The following is a 16,355-nucleotide window of genomic DNA, read 5'->3' as shown; positions in this document are numbered from 1 at the left end:
AACACAGTGCCTGCCTTCAATAAATGTCAAGGTCATCACAGTCCCTCCTGTTTACAGGAATCTATGCTCTTAATCTGACCTTGAGTAAGGAAGACGGTCCCCAAACCGTGAACTGTAGCACCCAAGTGACAACCGGTGTCCACCCACTGCATGAACTCCTGTAATAAAGGTCCCCAGTACTAGAACACCCAGCTGGGTCTGATACATGTTCCCCCCTATAGAGCATGGAGTCTGTTTGCTATTCTTCTTCAACAATTTGCAGGATTCCCTAAAGTTTGCTTTTTGCTTTTTAAAGTGTAGTTAAAATGAATTCTTAAAAAAGCAGAAGAAACACCCTCAGGAGATACTCCTTCTCACGCCTCTGTCCCCAGAGACGGTAGGTCAGTGGCTACAGACCCCTTGCTGGTTGTCCAGAGGTCAGAGTGGAGGTCAGAGGGAAAAAGAGAGTAAGAAGGAAAGCAGATGAGGGGGAACAGGCGAATCACATTTGGCCCCCAGGACGGAATCGGCGCTAACAAGGATCACGCGCTGTGCCAGCCAACACCTCCGCCAGCTCACACAGGGAACAAACAAGAGTCATCAGAGTCTGCATCTCCGCCCCGCCGCAGATGGACAGGTCACCCTCACAGCTGTCCGTGGGTGAGAGAAACCTGGCCTTGCTGATAAAGGACCTTTGCCACTTAATGAAGAAAACGGGACCAAACAGCCCTCTCCTGGCCGTTTACTGTGATGCTGTAACTTTCAGGGCCGGGGTCAGGTTCAGTAAACGATTACTTCCTAGCGTGGCTTGGGTACTCACCCCAGATCTGGCATTTCTGCGCTTAAAAATAAGGAGATCAGGGTCTTTTAGAAAAGACTGACAGTGGCAAGTTCTAGTTTTCATGTATTAAGCAAGGGCAGAGGATGTGTTGCTATGGAAACCAGAACTCAGCATCAGCCAGGGCAAGTGTGATGCTCTGAGGCCCCGCACTGGCTAAGACCGGATGAAAAAATCGAGCACCCGGCCACCCGGGTAACCTACAAACAAAGCCAGAGAAGCAACCAGGGCTTCACGTCCTCGGGCCCTGCACACGGCTGGCAGTGCTCCTCTTCCCTGCCTGGCTCTTTAATTTCACGACGCAGTAAGCAAACATCTGCAGCTGCCGTGTTCCCCCGGATCCCTTGGGGACGTCTGATCCCACATACCAATCTACGTTACGTGCTGACACATCTAGGGTCACAGGTAACTTCCGGAACCTGGGTCGAGGATTGTGGATGACAAAGGCGCTTCTCCCCTCGACGTGCGCGATTCCACAAGCTGACTGCTCCCTCTCTCCTCGCCACAGTGCCAGGGTGCGCCTTCTGGAGGGTCTCTCCTTGCTCTCCCTGAGGCCGAGCAGTCTCTAACTCCTGGCCACCGGCCGGAAGCAGCAGCGCCACCAGGGAGCTCGTTAGAGACACAGCCGGGGGCTCCGCCCAGACCCACAGGATCACGTCTGCATTTTAACGAGATCCCCAGATGCCTCGCCGAGACGCGCTGGCTCGGTGTCCCCCAAACCGTTAAGCATCACCCCAGCAGGAGAAATGTTTTTGCCTCCTGGACACACAGCTGCCAGAGCTGAATAAGCAACATCATTTCCGGACCTCTCCAGGGCTGCTGTTTCGCCAGGAATGCTAGCAGAGGCGTTCCTTTCTCTCAGGTAGCAGAACGCAGAGCATTCCAGCAGATCCTGGGTGTTTCAGCCTTCCTGCTGGAGCAGTGGAAAAACACAGCGATCTGATGTAAGGGCGCACAGGTGACACTTGCAGACAGCGACCTTCTGCCTTGCCGCACCAGGACTTCGTTCCAAGCTGCCTGAAAGCAACTGGGCTCTGAAGGGCGGCTGTAAAGATGTTTAAAAAAAAAAAAAAGCAATTATCAAAGAACCGCAGGCACTTCGGGTTTGCCATAAATCACATGTTCCTTTTGGACGATGAGAAATCAGCTTTTCTGAGGTGAGGAGAGGAAGGCGAACTGCAGAGCGTGAGTCCCGAGTCCCCGCAGCCGGTGGCGGGGCGGGGGCTTCAGGCGGACGGTTCTCCGGAGAGAGGCTTGGCGCAAGGCTGCACACCAGCGCTCCCGACCCTCATTCTCTCTTAAATGGAGTATAAATAGACTTCCGTGCACTCGCTGCAGGAAGGCGGGGGGTCGACGTTTTCGTGAGATCACACGGTGTTCCCGGGGCTCGGAATCTCCGGGGTTTCTCCGGACGGGGGTCTGCGGTAACGCACGCGCGCGCCGCGCAGGAGGCGGAGGCCGTGGGCCGGGCCGGGGAGGCGGGGCCCCACACAGCCCTCTCTCCGCCCCGCCTCTCCTGGCCCACGAAGTCGGTGACACCCCTCGGCCGGACAGCGACGCACGTCTAAGTGCCGCACCAGGCTGTCGTCCCTGCCGACCTCAGGCCCAGGCCGGGCGCGGAACGAGAAGTCCGTCAAAGCACAGGGCACTGCGGGGCGCTCGGCCGTGCCCACGGAGGGGTGCGCCGGCCAAGGGCCACCGGGCCTGGTGCAGGCGCTCAGAGGCCACGCGTGCAGACGCGCGTCCTCCACCCCGCGCCTGCGCCCCGTCCTCCACCCTGCGCCGGGTCCTCCACCCTGCGCCCCGTCCTCCACCCTGCGCCTCGTCCTCCACCCTGATCTCCGTCCTCCTCCCCGCGCCTGCGCCCCGTCGTCCACCGCGCGCCTGCGCCCTGTCCTCCACCCTGCACGCTGTTCTCCACCCCGTGCCTGTGCCCCATTCACCACCCTGCGCCTCGTCCTCCACCCTCCGCGCTGTCCTCCACCCTGCGCGCCGTCCTCCACCCCGCGCCCCGTCCTCCACCCTGGTCTCCGTCCTCCACCCTGGTCTCCGTCCTCCACCCTGCGCCCCGTCCTCCACCCTGCTCTCCGTCCTCACCCCGCGCCCCGTCCTCACCCCGCGCCCCGTCCTCCACCCCGCGCTCCGTCCTCCACTCTGCTCTCCGTCCTCCACCCTGCGCGCCGTCCTCCACCCCGCGCCCCGTCCTCCAGCCGCCTCTGTCACCAGCCCAGCGGCTCAGGAGCTGCTGCAGAGAAACTGCCGGAAGAGGACAGCGGCCCCTTCCCCGCCCCCCACCTGGGGGTGCTGCTCCTCCACTGGGCCTGGGCTCCTCCCCCGCCCCCCACCAAGGGGGTAGCTCCCTGGCCGCAGCCCCCTGACACCTGCGGGCCCCTCTCCTCTCCCTTGCTTCCTGCCGCTCACCGCGCTGGCCCAGAAGGGGACACTCCCCTCACTAATTACCATCCCGGCTGAGGACACGGGGCCCCAGAGCCCCGGAAGGCAGACCTGGCACATGTCATTGTGGGATTCCTTATTATAGCAGGAGCGTCCGAAATCGCCAGTCATGGGGACTCAAATAGCACCGAGGGCGTGAGCGCAGAAGCCTGCGATTATCTTCCCTGCCCCTGGAAAACTTCCTTTTCCTCTCAGTTTAGGACCTGCCAACCCAGTGGAATGGTTAAAACTGCCTCCACTTAGAGGAAAAGAAAATAAAAAATACAGAAACATCAATATTTCCTACAAATCACGTTCCAGTGTCTGCCAGATGCGCTGACACAGACTTTAAAGCTCAAATGCGGAAGAACCGCACCGCTCACCAGCCAGGCCGCCCGCCGGATCTGCAGCGCTGGACTGAGGCAGGCTCTCCCTCCCTGGAGCTGAACGCGTCGGTGGGCATTTTTCACGTATGAAACTCACTCATCTGCTCAACTCTCTGATGGAGGTACTGATTTTGTTCTGTTTTTCAGAAGAACACCTGGTTTGTCAATTTTATGGTGTCCAGTACAGTATCTTACAGACACTGTTGTTTAAAAGATGGCAATTCAGTAAATTATTTTTATCAAGCCACAAAATTGTTATAGTCAGTACACAATGATTTGTTCCTTAAATTCAATTAAGTGTTTGCTATTTGGACTCTCATCAAATATTCAGTGACAAACAACGTCAATTATAACACACATTCCCGATGTAATATCACCAATGAAGTTTGTTTTTTAAAACCTTTTTAGTTTATGTTGGAGTATAGCGTTAAGTGGGCTTCCCAGCTGGTGCTAGTGGTAAAGAACCTTCCTGCCAACGCAGGAGATGTAAGAGATGTGGGTTCAATCCCTGGGTCAGGAAGATCCCCTGGAGAAGGAAATGGCAACCCTCTCCAGTATTCTTGCCTGAAAAATTCCATGGACAGAGGAGCCTGGAGGGCTACAGTTCATGGGGTCACAGAGAGACATATATGTGACCCAGCATGTACTAGTTTAAGTGCTGTTTTTAATATTCGTTTTTCTATCCCTAGGTCGGGAAGATCTACTGGAGAAGGGATAAGCCACCCACTCCAGTATTCTTGGGCTTCCCTGGTGGTTCAGCTGGTAAAGAATCCACCTGTAATACGGGAGACCTGGGTTCGATCCCTGGTTGGGAAGATCCCCTGGAGAAGGGAAAGACTACCCACTCCAGTATTCTGGCCTGGAGAATTCCATGGACTGGATAGTCCATGGGGTGGCAAAGAGTCGGACACGACTGAGCGACTTTCACCTTACACAAGAGGACCCTAAAGCCCAGAGTGATGAAGCGGCTTGTCCAAGATCACACAGCTGAGGAGGGAACAAAGCAGGACTTGCAGCCGCGTGCCCCGCCCCCGTGTGTCCGCCCCTACTCTCTGCTGCAGGAAGGCCTCCAAGCAGAGCCCCCCGGAGGCTCTGGCCTCTCAGCGGGACCCGCCGGGATCTCAGCTCCTGGGGCCAGGCCCACCTGAAGATGCCCATGGCCCTTGCCCAGAGCCTGGGACAAAGCCGGCACGGGGCTCGGGCGTCAGTCACGTGAGGACAGCATGGCAGGCTCTTCCCGGCGGGGCCAGTGGCGATGCCTGCGCTCCCCGCGCCTTAGAGCCCCGCGACGGAGCCCGTCAGGGTCACGGGTGCTGAGAGGCGTCAGTAAACCTGCAGAAGCCAGTCTCACACGGGGTCTCACGTGGCTCACAGAGCCACCCGCTGATCACAGGTGGGGGAGACACCGCCGCCAAGCCAGCTGCGAGGCACGAGCCACAGAGCCCAGTGTCCTTCCCGGATAATGGATTCTTTCCACCACCCTATGCTGCTTTGAATGAACATTACAATTACTCAAAAGGAGGGAGAAGGATTTAAGTGTTCACTAGTCTGCTCAGGGAATGCTTCTGTTTAAAACCTGTGGCTGACGTTCAGCAGTACACCCTTAAGCAGTTCAATTAATACCGTACCACCAGGCAATGGTGGCCCAGACGGTAAAGCGTCTGCCTGCAATGTGGGAGGCCTGGGTTCGATCCCTGGGTTGGGAAGATCCCCTGGAGAAGGAAATGGCAACCCACTCCAGTACCCTTGCCTGGAAAATCTCATGGACAGAGGAGCCTGGCAGACTACAGTCCGTGGGATCACAAAGAGTCAGACACGACTGAGTGACTTCACTTTCACCAGTTATTTAATAGGAGGAGAAAAACCCGAGAAGTCACTTGCAACATCAGAACGGGCTCAAGTCCATTGAAATCCTGGCATTTCAGGTCTGCTGAGTGTTTTCTAGCCGAGTGAAGGAGCGGAAACAGAGTGAGCGATTTTCACGTCCAGAACAGAGTTTAGGAATCACCACCCAGGTTTCCAGCTGCCAGTTCCAAAGTGACATCCTCAATGCTCATGCTGTTTGGTACCATCCATTCCATGGGTCTAAGCCACATGTTTCCATAATTAGACGAGACACGTAAGCAAACAGAGGCCCCAGAGGCGTCAGATTTGGAACCTCAGAGGAATGTGGCCGAAGAGAGGAGGCCTAAGTTAAAACGTCCAACCGTGCCCCACATCAGGGGCACCCAGCTCCCCGGGAGGATCACCCAGCTTTTATTTCTCTGCATTGGCATTGTTGGCCTTGCTACTTTACAAGCGTGACAAGCAATCAGGAAATTAGGGGGTTGGGTTAATGGTAAATGTATCTCAACTTGAGGTCACAGTATCATTACTGTGTAGTACCTGGTAACAGTGAACGTCCTCTAGTCTTTGGCATAATTTTCCTAAATAGGGAGGAATTCTTAGCAAGGTAGTCTTTCTAAACAAGGTCTTCCTTTTTTATTTTTCTCTTCTTCTTACCTTCCCATTTCTCTTATGTCTACATTTTTTAAACAATTTTTTAATGTAGACCATTTTTAAAGTCTTTATTGAATTTATTGAATATATTTAATATTCAATACTGTGTTTCTAACATGTTTCCAGGTGATGCAGGCGCTGCTGACTCAGGGACCACACTCAGCATTCTGAACCAAGCGTTCTGAACACTGGAGGGAGAGGTTTACACATCTTAATCCTGAGATTAAGTAAGGTCCCCTTTGTAGCATTTTGCTGGGAGAAATATCAACAACCTCAGATATGCAAATGATATCACTCTAATGGCAGAAAGCAAAGAGGAACTAAGGAGCCTCTTGATAAGGGTGAAAGAGGAGAGTGAAAAAGCTGGCTTGAAACTCAGGATTCGAAAAACTAAAATCATGCCATCCAGTCCCATCCCTTCATGGCAAATACATGGGGGAAAAGTGAAAACAGAGAGATTTTCTTTTCTTGGACTCCAAAATCACCACAGATGGTGACTGCAGCCACGAAATTAAAAGACACTTGCTTCTTGGAAGGAAAGCTATGACAAACCTGGAGAGCATACTAAAAAGCAGAGACATCACTTTGCCGACAAAGGTCTGCACGGTTATTTAAAGCTGTGGTTCTTCTAGTAGTCATGTACAGATGTGAGAGTTGGATCATAAAGAAGGCTGAGCATCGAAGAATTGATGCTTTTCAATTGTGATGCTGGAGAAGACTCTTGAGAGTCCCGTGAACTGCAAGGAAATCAAACCAGTCCGTCCTAAAGGAGATCAGTCCTGAATATTCATTGGAAGGACTGATGCTGAAGCTGAAGCTCCAATACTTTGGCTTCCCGATGTGAAGAACTGACTTACTAGAAAAGGCTTCAAGCTGGGAAAAATTGAGGGCAAGAGAAGGGGACGACAGAGGATAAGACTAGATGGCATCACTACTCAATGGACGTGAGTTTGAGCAAACTCGAGGAGACGGTGAGGGACAGGGGGGCCTGGTGTGCTGCAGTCCATGGGGCTGCAAAGAGCTGGACACGACGTAGTGACTGAACACCAACCAACAACAAAACTGCGCGCTGGCATAGTGAAAATAACACAGATCAAGGCCGCACAGCTTACAGCGCCAGTTGGCCTGCAGGCCTTGGGGAGACTGGATGCTTGCTTGTTCCCATCACCATACATGTGATTTTTTTTTCCCACTGAAGAAGAGTTCTTTCAGTATCCCAAGGGCAAGACAGGCAGAGGCATAAAGACCTGCAGTTGCAAAGAACTTCAACCGTCAGCCTACTTCAGATGAAAGGAAGCTCAGAGAACACCCAGCAGGGCAGGCAGAGTCGAATGCCAGGCAGGTGAGAAGCGTGCCAAGCTGGCCTGGTGTGAGGGTGGGCCTGTGGCAGATCGCAGCTTGCCTGCACTGTTCAAAGGCCTTTAAATTCAATTAGGAAATAAATCCCTGTCTGGGTCACCGGGAACACAGCTGGGCCGGGTCTGCCGCGTGCGGCCGGCCGGCTGGAATCGCTCACGGGGAAAGTCAGGTCGCAGAGGTCGTGGGAGCAGCCAGCCCGCGCCCCTCTGGCCCCTTCTTTCTTCACGTCCAGCACTGCATCCAGCACCGAGCAGATGCTCAGCAAATGCTGAGGAAGGCGAAACGAAGGAGGCGCGTGTTTCCACGGGAGCCCAAGAGCTGGTACGCCAGGGCCTGCAGTGTCTACTGAGCCCCTTCCCACGTGGGCGGGAGGGTCCTATAGATGCAAGGACCCCCAACCACAGAGGAGCTGGCAGCCTACTCGTCACGGCTGCCCCCTAGCCATCCTCAAGGCTCCCACCAGGCATCTGCTACCCGAGGCAGCGCTTTCAGGGGCTGCAGCCAGGATGTGGAGGGCAGCGTTCACCGCCGACCCAGGCCTGCCCTGCCAGCATGCCCGCAGAGGGGCTGGAAGGCTCACGGGACAGAGTGTCCAGTCACCCCAAGGTGCAGGACAGCTGCGTGGCCCCCTTTCCCCCCACGACTAAAACCCAAGTCAGCCTCCTGCACCCAGGGTCCGTGTCCTTTAGCTCTTGCCCCGATTTTATAAAAACGAAACCAGCGTTCCTTCCCCTGCCTTCCTCTCCCCGACGTGTGGACCAGGCCCCTGATGGGGAGATGCGAACCGTCCCTTGCCAGCTGCACCAGCTTCCCAAGCCCCAGCCCCAGTCCTCTGGGGCCAAGCCTCAGCTTTTCCAGCTCAGGACCGTGGGGGACACCCGCCCCGAGGCCGGCCCCTATCTGCAGGCCTGAGGTTACCCAGGCCTGTATCTGTGAGTCCACCTGCTGGCTGCCCCTCCCCCACGGGAACAGCGTTGTCCAGGAGAGGCAGCAGTGGGGGGAACAAGCGAGGACATGGGTGGACTCTCCACCCTCCAGACCAGCCTGGTGGCCTGGAGCTGGGTACCCAACACGCTCACGCTACCCGTGCAAGGGCGCAGGATGTGCTGGCCAGCCGGGTGACCGAGGCGGGCTCCCAGCGCCTTCCCCAGCGCCCGGCGCAGCGCCTCCAAGTAACAGAGACTCCGGGATGCGGACCAACAGCCCCGGGGCGGCGGGGGCCGCTCCCAAACACCCCGTTAGTTCCAGGTATCTGTGAAACAAACCAACCTCTGAAAAAGCTTCTACCTCTTGTGAAAGCTGGGGACTTTTCAAACAGCAACTTCTCAAGAGCCGAGAATTCTACCTGCAGCATGAGGAAGGGCCTTTCTAAGTGATCCATTGTTTAAAGGTTGAGGAAGGTTTCCCAGGGCCCACGTGAAAAGGGAAGAGGCACCTCTCACGGCAGATGCGGCCTGTGGACACAGGCCTGGGGCCTCAGGGAAAGGACAGACCCAGGCCGGGAAGGTGGGCGAGGTCCCGGGGCCTGTCTGGGTTTGATGGGATCCACCTGGAAGGGACACCTTTAGTATTTTTAAAGGCAGCGGGGAGGCACTGTAGATTCTATGTATGTCTTTTTTTAAGTTTAATAAAAGGTTTTGTTTCTGGGTCTTTGCTGCTACACGTGGGCTTTCTCCAGCGGCGGCGAACGGGGGTCCCCTCTAGCTGCCGTGCGAGGGTTCTCCTGGAGCCTAAGCTCAGGGCCCGAGGGCTTCAGCAGCTCCGGGCTAGGTGCTCTGCAGCGGGTGGGGTCTTCCCAGCTTGGAGATCGAACCCATCTCCCCTGCAGTGCAAGGCAGATTCTAAACCACTGGACCACCAGGGGAGCCTGATTCTCAGCAATCCTACTTAACAGAGCAGCGTCTTCAGACCATGTTCCTTCTTCAAGGTCAACAGTGAATGGCCAGGAGCCCCATCTTTCACTCTGTCTGTGAGCACAGGGCTTCTCATCACACACAGACACACACACACAGACACACACACACACAGACACACACACACACACCCCCCACTTCTGACCATTTCATACCCTTCAAAACAGCCTGCTGTGCAGTCAGGGGTCATACGGCACCCACGAGCTCCAGCACTTTGTAAAGAGCGAGACCCCATGTCGAGGACCCAGGCAGGCCCACCATCCAGGTGCCTCTGTGAGCTGCAGTGGGAAGAGATTCCCAGAGAGCAGCCCTCCTCTTGGGCTGAGAGGACAGGTCAGGTATAGGACAGAGATCGAAAGTTTGGGAAAGTTCTGCCATCGAGTTACAGCTTTTCCATTTGTTTGTTTAAAAGATTTTCTTCCAAAAGCATACTGTTTATACTGCAAGAAGATCCAACCAGTCCATCCTAAAGGAAATCAGTCCTGAATATTTATTGGAAGGACCGATGTTGAAGCTGAAACTCTAATACTTTGGCCACCTGATGTGAAGAGCTGGCTCACTGCGAAACACCCTGATGCTGGGAAAGATTGAAAGCAGGAGGAGAAGGGACAACAGAAGATGAGACGGTTGGATGGCATCACCGACTCGATGGACCTGAGTTGGAGCAAGCTCCGGGAGACAGAAAAGGACAGGGAAGCCTGATGGGCTACAGTCCATGGGTTTGCAGAGTCAGACATGACTTAGTGACTGAACCACAGCAACCACTGTTTGTATGGGGCAAGAGGCTGTTTCAAGGTGAAGCTTTGAGGGCACGCTTGAAGCTCATTTTTAGTTAGACGACTGTCAGACCTCCCAGAAATATCTGCGGTTTATACAGAATGTGGGGCTTATACACCGTCTTCACGTGAGGAAAGAGTTAGGATTTCAAGGAACAGTAAGCAGGGAGGAACGGACGCCACAAATGTAGACGAAAGAAACTGCTGGAAAGTAAGGTCTGCTGCAGGAAAGTCTGCAATTTCTCATCTCAGGTGACAGGAGTTCTTCCTGATGTGCCCCCTCCCCCTCTAAGCTCCCCATAAAGGGGGATTTATGGAAGTTGAATTATTTTAGAAAAGTCTCCTTTTGGGCAGTAAGGGGAGTGCAGAGAACGCCTCTTCCCGCACCTGTCGACTCGCACGCGTCTCTGGCTCCCAGTCACCCTTACGCGACCATGGCAGCTCCTGGACCCTCCCGGGGCAGACGCAGTGGCCTGCAACACCACCTCTGTTCCCAACCACACGCGTGTCCTGCAAGCAAGCGCCCTCCCCACTGCACAGGGTGGCCCCAAGACGCAGGAGGCCAGGCAGGCTTCCCGGGTTTCAGCACCTAGAACTTGAGCCCGGGCCGTTAGATTTTAAACAGCAGATGCGTCCTCTGAGAACAAAGCAAAGAGTGCCGCCCTCCAGACAAGCTCGGATCCCATTTAGACACACTGTTTTCCTGTTAATCGTCTCCTTCCAATAAGACTTACTCAATTTATCACCAGGGCCATTAACAAGACCAGCCCTTAAAAAGCTAAACGCATCCATGAGGGCTCCCTCCTGTGTCTGCGGAGACATAATTAAACACTCAGCAACCAGCCAAATGTCTAAGGGCCCATCGCTGGCTCCTGAATTGTCCATCTGGTTCCAAACAGAGAGACACTGACTGATGACCTCAGGGACTGGGTGGAGTCTGGCCTAGAGAAGAGATTGTCGGACAACAGTGCCAGCCAGGGAGCGGCTCTCACACGCGAGGAGGAAGGGCACGTCTTATTTGGAAAAGGACGAGTGGAAGCAAGAAGGCTGCAGAAGGAGGAATCTACGTCCTACGTAGACACTGAGGATGTCACTTCCTTCAGAAAACCTTACACTTGGCTCGTTAATTCCTAAGACTGTTAAAGAGGATTTTTGCTCAGGTATAGAGCACAAATTGGGCTTCCCTGATGGCTCAGATGGTAAAGAATCTGCCCGAAATGTAGGCCATTTAGGTTCGATCCCTGAGTTGGGAAGATCCCCTGGAGAAGGCCATGGCAACCCACTCCGGTGTTCTAGCCTGGGAAATCCCATGGACAGAGGAGCCTGGTGGGTTACGGTCCGTGGGGTTGCAAAGAGTCAGACACGACTGAGCAACGAGCTCTGAGGCTCTCTGAGAACACAGATTAGAGTGTTAGCGCTGTCTCTGACAGCCCTGAAGGAATATGCTGGTTTCCACAGCTTTTCCTTCCAGAACTGCACATGTCCAATATGATGACCAACTAGGACTTTTAAAATTTAAATTTAAGTGAAGTTAAATAAAATAAAAAATTCAGTTGCTGAGTTGGGCTAGCCACATTTCACATGTTCTATTGGACAGCGCTGATCTAGAATCTGATGTCGGTGTTGAAATAAAGATATTTCAACACTCTCAAGAATATGTAAGTAGGAAGGAGGGGGAGACAACTTAAGAGATGGTCTTTAAATTGTGAAATATTTCAAGTATACAGTGGAAAAGTATAAGAAGTAATAGAAAATATTTGTGTGCCCACACTCGACTCGGTCAAATCTTTATGTTTACCATACTCCCCCACTTCCTTTCTTTGTTGAAGTAAGAAAATACAAGAGGTTCAGTGAGAGCCCCAGGGGACCTCGTCAACAAGCCCAGTGGAAGCCTTGCTGAGAGTTCAAAGGAGGCTGGTGATGGTGCCCGGCAACCAGGCGGTGAGCACCCTGGGCTCCGGACCAGACATGCAGGTCCGTCATTCAGGGAGACTGCCGCCTGGGCCCTGGCTCCACGTATGCACCTCTGCATGCACACGTGGACGTGGGCCCTGGCTCCACGTATGCACCTCTGCATGCACGTGTGGACGTGGGCCCTAGGGACGGGATGCCACATCCTGCCGTCCCGCCCTGAGTAACCCGGCCATCGCTGGGTGTCCACCCCGTTCTGGACGCTGAGCTGGGCGCTCCCCACGGCCACAGTCACTCACTCAGACCCCCAGAGGACCATGCAGCGACAATCTGGCTGAGACCTCTCATCTGTACACGGCCCGAGGGGAGCGCCGGCCAACCTCCCCAAGCCGTCCCCGGGGGCCAGGCCTGGACTGGGGATGCCTGTGAAATGCACACTCCGCTCTGGGGAGGAAGTGACCGAGCCCCCTTGCCTCCCCACCTCGTCTCTGCCGCCAGCACCACCCTGGAAATGGAAGCTAATCTTCCATTATCTCGTCAGCAAAGTAAACGTTTCTCCCTCTGGGTAAACTAGTCGGGCACCATCTGAGCAGGAGAACAAGGGAGCCTGGCAGCAGGCCTTTCTCCTGGCAGCTCCGAGCAGGAGCGCCCCGCTCATGGGGCTGGGGGCGCCCCGAAGTCTCCTAGTCCGGAGACCCCAGCCCTCCACCGCCAGGAGGCACGGGGCTGCTCCCCGGGAACCTGACCTCTTTCCAGCCCCATCTCCCCTCCCCCGCCCCACCCCAGCGGTCTAAGGCAGGAACCTAAGACACTGTCTCTCCCTCCGTCCACCCCGCGCCTGTCACTATCAACACCTCCTGGAAGACGCTTCGGCCCCACTGACGCCGACCACCAGCACACGCAGTAGAAGGCCCAGGGGAGCCCTGGGACCCCTGGGGTCTCTGGAACCTTCTCTAGGTTGTGGATCACCCCCAGGGCATCCCCGGGGGCCCTGAATCATTACAGCGCCAAATATTCCTTCCTCCGCCTCCAGTTCCTCATGGCCTGGCAAACAGCCACACTTGGCATGCCTTGTTTTTATCAGATTAAACTGTATCATCCCTCTTCCCACGCAGGATTGCGTTTCTGTTGGCGAAGGACAGTGAATATCCGACCAACGCTTTAAATATCACTCACTCTGGGGAGACAGCGGAGAGACGAAGACAGATCCTTGGAGCTACGCAGAAATGAGCGCAACACAAAGGCAGGACATTCATGCTTCGCGGGCGTGCCCCTGACCACCTAGTATAAGGACAGATGTTTGCTCGCTACTTCTGTCTCTCAGGCTTCGATCCAGGAGACAGATGAATGCTAAGCATCCTGATTCCTGGGGTACAGGAAAGAGGGGAACCACACACCCTGGTCCCCTTTGCTGCCTGACCTCAGCGCTCCACCAATTCAGAGTCCTTGCATCTCTTGGGGTACACAAAAGTCTGGGGGGGCTGGGGAGGGCCATGCTGATATAAAATTCTGTCCAAGTCCTTGACAGCATCATACACACCCAGCACACACAAGGGTTCACGACATCGTTGTTGCTGAGTCGCTAAGTCGTGTCCGACGGTGATCTCATGGACTATAACCTGCCAGACTGCTCTGTGCATGGGATTCTCCACGCAAGAATACTACAGTGGGTTGCCACTTCCTTCTCCAGGGGATCTTTCTGACCCAGGGATCACACCCATGCCTCCTGCATTGGCAGCTGAATTCTTTACCACCGAAGCACCTAGGAAGCCCTCGGGACATAGTACTTAAGCCACATTATGTGTTGGCGCTAAATTCTATCTTTTCCTTTTAAAATGCCAAGAAGGAGTCCCCCAAATGGACTTGGTAACCCCCTAAAGTATTACAAACTGTAGCTTCAAGGGTAGGGTTCACGGTAACTGCTTCAGGGGAGGGTGCAGGTCGCTTTAGAAGCACATGTACAGGGGCCTCTGCGAACTGGGACCCTGGCCCGTCCAGCCTGCTTTTCTAAAACCTGCCACCTATTTGTATTCGGTCCACGAACTACCAAAGCTTTTTACATTTTCAAAGGGATCCCAACAATCACAGGAAGAATAATGCTTCTTGTGTGGAATGTATGTGAAATTTGAATTTGAGAGTCAGCCAGCAGTGTCTTGCTGGAACACAGCCACACTCGCTCACTCCCAGCCTGGCTGAGTTGTTCTCACACCAGGGTACAGACCGATGGGCTACAGGACCTGAAAGACAGAACGTCTGGCCCTTTACAGAAAAACTTTGCTGAGTGCTGTGAAGCTCTGATAGGTGCAGACTGGACCACCTGGTCAGTCAGGCAAGTGGGGAGCCAGAGTTGGGAGACATGTACATTTACGGTCCATGCAGCACGCAGGCTCTTAGTTCCCCGACCAGGGATCAAACCTGCCTCCCCTGCAGTGGGAGCGTGGAGCCCTAACCCCTGGACCGCCAGGGAAGTCCCAGAGTCAGGATATTTCCGTTTCACCTTCGTTTGTAACAGAATGACCAGTAAGATCGTTTGAAAAGCAAGGTGATTTTTACCATGAGAACAGATTCCTTGGAGTTTCTCGAGTGTGGGAGGGCCCCGCACCGTGGATTCCAAGGGCAGTGAGCTTGTCATCCAAGGGCGGTTTAATTTTTAATGCTCTTCTTTTATGGGGGCGTTTAATTTGTGGTGGAAGAAAAGGATGGTGTTAAAAACCATCCCTTTCGGAACTTATAATTACAAGCCTGCATTTTCTCCACATGAGGGAACACCAGGCTGATTAGACCAAATTTCTCTTAACATTTAAGCCATTGGAATGGCTGCAAACAAAGGCCGGCTGCGGCTGAGGCCGGGCGTGCCGAGGCTGGGCGTGCAGGAAAGCGAGGGCGTGGGCTGGGGTGGCGCGGCTTCTGAGGCCCGCCCGGGAGAGGAGAGAAGGCTCCCACCTGCCCTGCCGCCGGTGGGCCTTGGTGCAGTGTCATCTGGGGAAGCAGAGACGCCTGGGGTGGACAAAGGAGGGGGAAGGATCAGTGGGAGGGGGAGGAACCCGACCGTGGCTGAGTCGTGGCGGGGGGCTGGGGGCAGCGAGCTGCACCCCGGGCTCTGTCTGAGGGTGTGTCCGCGGGTACCCTCAGCCTGGGTGCACAGTCAGAGGCGGCCGAATAAAGGACCTTCTGGTGCTCCCCTCCTGCCCCCAAGCCTCAGCAGCTTCAGCAGGCCCCCCCTTCGCCCCTCCTGGCCTTGGCCTTGGGCCACTTAGACGGCTTGCAGCCCCTCTTGGCCCCCTGGCCTACCCCACCCCCAGTGCCCACAGTAACCGGACCCAGGGAGGCCACCCTTCTGTCATTTGGAACCAAAACGGTGCCCAAGGGGACTCTGTGCTTCCTTGCAAAGTGGGCCAGAGATCCAGGCTCGAAGGACCTCATTGGTGCCGACACACACACACATGCCCGCCCCTGCCGGCAGGGCCCAGAGCCAAGGGGCCAAGGCCCGTCCACGCCCCACGACGGCAGGGCCAGCGGAAGGGCAGGGAGGACACAGCTCAAGGCTCTGGTGCCCAGCGGCCGGCTGGCAGCCCTCGACTCCGAGCTCGAGTCCCGGAAAGGCACGGCCTCCCTGCACTGGGCAGGGCCGTGGGCCTGTGGGCGGCCAGGCATAGGGCCCCCGGCCAGGCCGCGGGGACCCTGGTGAAGGGGCGTTTGGGACGGGCAGCGTGGAAGTCACACACACTCCAGCACCCACCACACACACGTGCACGCACGCACACCAGGCACACGCCGCACACACCGGGCGGGAGCAGCGGGCTTCAGCTGCAACAACGGTCAGCAACAGCAGGGGGGAGCAGCCGCCCCGAGGGGCTGGTTTCCAGAGGCTCTGACCTCTGCCTCCGTCTCAGGCTCGTTTTCCCACCTTTAATAAGAAACCTCTACTGACACTCCCCTGAGTCCCGGAAGCCAGAATCCCCTGGGTCCTTCCATCACATTCTCACGTCAGGTGAGAACTTCCGTGTCTAAGCCACACGTGTTTCGTGTCCTGAGGACGATCAGTGCGCCCCGTTGTTCTCGCTTGGTCAGTAAGTCGTGTCTGACTCTCTGACCCCGTGGACGACAGCCCCCAGGCTCCTCTGTCCATGGGATTCTCCAGGCAAGAGTTCTGGAGTGGGTTGCCATTTCCTGCTCCAGGGGGTCTTCCTGACCCAGGGATTGAAGATGCATCTCCTGCATCGGCTGGTGGATTCTTTACCTCTGAGCCAGATTAGGAGTT

The 16,355-nt window shown here is 55.3% G+C and overlaps 1 protein-coding gene across 2 annotated transcripts in view; it reads right to left on the bottom strand.

Annotated features, from left to right (window-relative positions):
* The window catches only part of SLC22A23 (solute carrier family 22 member 23), a 132,127-nt gene that overhangs the window by 34,473 nt on the left and 81,299 nt on the right, over positions 1 to 16,355 (bottom strand). The gene's annotated exons all lie outside the window — the stretch shown is intronic.

Source organism: Muntiacus reevesi, chromosome 20, assembly GCF_963930625.1.
Source record: "Muntiacus reevesi chromosome 20, mMunRee1.1, whole genome shotgun sequence".
Lineage (NCBI taxonomy): Eukaryota > Metazoa > Chordata > Mammalia > Artiodactyla > Cervidae > Muntiacus > Muntiacus reevesi.
The sequence above is the reverse complement of the archived record's forward strand: the minus strand, read 5'-3'. Positions and strand labels throughout refer to the sequence as shown.